The sequence below is a fragment of the Branchiostoma belcheri genome, unplaced genomic scaffold (assembly GCF_001625305.1).
Source record: "Branchiostoma belcheri isolate BF01 breed outbred unplaced genomic scaffold, Haploidv18h27 scaffold1651, whole genome shotgun sequence".
Classification (NCBI taxonomy): Eukaryota; Metazoa; Chordata; class Leptocardii; order Amphioxiformes; family Branchiostomatidae; genus Branchiostoma; species Branchiostoma belcheri.
Window position 1 is genome coordinate 1 of NW_017803104.1, and position 2,591 is coordinate 2,591.

The window sequence follows — 2,591 nt, forward strand, 5'->3', positions numbered from 1 at the left end:
ACTAGGTATTCCAACCAAAATTTGAAAAAGACAATACAATAATGATTTTTACTGTTTTTGATAGAGCTCATTTAGAGAAGTAAAAGGCTTTTTAAATGAAGCAAATATCTTAAGCGGTTGCCGAGATATGGCTCCTCGAAGTTTCCAAAATCTGCCCGCAAAACCAGTCGGACGCGCAATTTTCTGTGAAAATTAACAAAATAGCTTTTTTGAGGGATGATAAAAAGGTAAGTAAAAGCTGGAAAGCTTATTCTATCTCATGTACTGATAATATGTACTACATAGAATCACTCCACAGAGTCCTGAACTTTCATAACCTTTTATTGTGTTTTTACACAGGGTCAAAGTATGCTTTTCAGAACAAATCACTCAGGTGGCAGCGTGACCTTTGACCTCTGGAGGAGGAAAAATCCTCCAAAGTTCACACACCTGTATCTCTTGACAGGAACAACCCTGTCTTCCCATATTGCACACATAATAGCACCTCCTGGTGTTCTTTGACACAAGAAAACTCATCTTATCTCTACTTTAAAAAAAAAAGATTAAATTTGGGTAAGTAAATCAACATTTTTGGTTACACAAGTGGTGCTTCGCCAGCATATTACTGTACATGTACGAGGTTCTTTGTGCAGTATACATGTACTTAATATACATGTACTTTTATGATGTTCACCATTGTGATGTCTTCTATTATTAAAAAGTGTCACAGAATGTCAGCAAATGTTAACTGCCTTAATTAACAAGATCCAATGGTCAAGGTCAAAGGTAAACTTGTGTGAAAATGTCACAATTCACGACGTGTTACAATGCATCAACAGCTAAACTTTACACTTGCACAATAAATGTACATGGCAAATGTTATAACGAGATACATAATAAAGGTTGACAATGTAAACAATGCATTTGTCATGACAAGGGCAAATGTTATAATGAGTTTCATAATGGTTGACAATGTAATTTATCATGACAAGGTCAGCATTTTTCAAGGTCAGAGGGTGTCTTGAGTAAACATGCAATGTACACAGTAATCAATGTATTCAGTTTATTCAGTATTCTGTTGATGACACAACTTTTTCAAACAACTTTTGGCCAAAAACAGGCTTGCTTTACTTATCTATTTAAGGTATCCTCCCTGGCTAATTTGGCATTTTAAGTTTCCATCATTTTCTCACAAAGAAATTTAGAAAGAACTGTAGTTGTACTGAATATTGATACCTGGCTACAAAAGGGTTATGAAGATAATTTTTTGGACCATATGGACGACGTCATAACATTTTATTGCCCCTAATGTAATTATCTTTAAAGTTATAATATAGCACTTTGGTACAAGTAACTGAAATGAACATATGATTTTCATGTGCATAATGGTCAAAGCTACAAACGTACGTTTGCACAAATTGATATCTACTTAATTATCTGTAGTTGTCAGAGAATAACCTAATAATTGCCTAATTAAAATCTACTTATTCTCTAATAACTACGGGTAATTAGTAGATATCAATTTGTGCAAACGCATGTTTGTAGCTTTGACCATTATGCACATGAAAATCATATTTTTATTTCAGTTACTTGTACCAAAGTGCTAGATTATAACTTTAAAAATAATTACATTTGGGGCAATAATATGTGATGACGTCATCTATATGGTCCATAAAAATTAAAATCATATTCATAACCCTTTTGTACCCAGGTATCAATATTCAGTACAACTACAGTTCTTTCTAAATTTCTTTGTGAGAAAATGATGGAAACTTAAAATGCCAAATTAGCCAGGAGGACACCAAACTCATACCTTAGTGAAACTCGCTACACAACCTATCAACTCTATGCCGGTTCTCCACCCTCCAGTACCTCCCTCCACTAATTGGTGTGACAGCTACATTGGTCAGAACAAACCTCTTTTCTACCCCTCTGATATCAGCAACAGCTGGCAGTTGGAACATTCCTCCTGAAAAGCCAATTCTTTTATTAAAAGAAACTTCAAATATATAAACTTAAAACTTATAAAATTTTAGGAGTAGTACATTTAAACCATCATTACACTGATTTGTATTGATATTTGTTTCTTATCACTGCGACTGCGAAAAAAGAATCAGACTGACACATGCATGTGACTGAATTGTGTATGATACATCAAGAAAATTAAAGGTACAAATTTTTTTAAATGATAGAGAGTAGATAAATACCTGCAACTTGGGTGGAAGAAGGTAAGTGTCGCTGTTTGGACACCATCTTCCACGACAGACCCTGGGTACCAAGTGGGTCTGTCGTGGAGGTCACTGTACCAAACAGCGACAAACTCCCCCGATCGGAAGGACACTGGCTCCTGATGATAGAGTAGAGACAAGAGTGTAACATTGCAGGTAAGTACAACAATTTTTTTTTTGCTACACCTCAGACAAGTTTATTTATTTATTTATTTATTTCATGAAGTGAAAAAAAGAAAGTCACTCAGAGTAAGAACAGCAAGTGAAAAAAAGAAGTCTCATGGCATTCATATTACACTTACGGTTACCTTTACAGTCTCCACAGAAGATGACAGTTCAGCCTGCTTTTTCTTCTGGTGCCTTTCTTGCTGCTGTGCTATTCTT

At 35.0% G+C, this 2,591-nt stretch overlaps 1 long non-coding RNA gene across 1 annotated transcript; it reads right to left on the reverse strand.

Moving 5' to 3' along the window:
• Positions 1-1,749: 1,749 nt before the first annotated feature.
• Positions 1,750-2,591, reverse strand: LOC109466401. The gene is made up of 3 exons (XR_002140020.1): positions 2,516-2,591; positions 2,187-2,326; positions 1,750-1,948 (listed from the first exon to the last, which is right to left on the reverse strand). It is a non-coding gene; the product is annotated as an uncharacterized LOC109466401 (long non-coding RNA).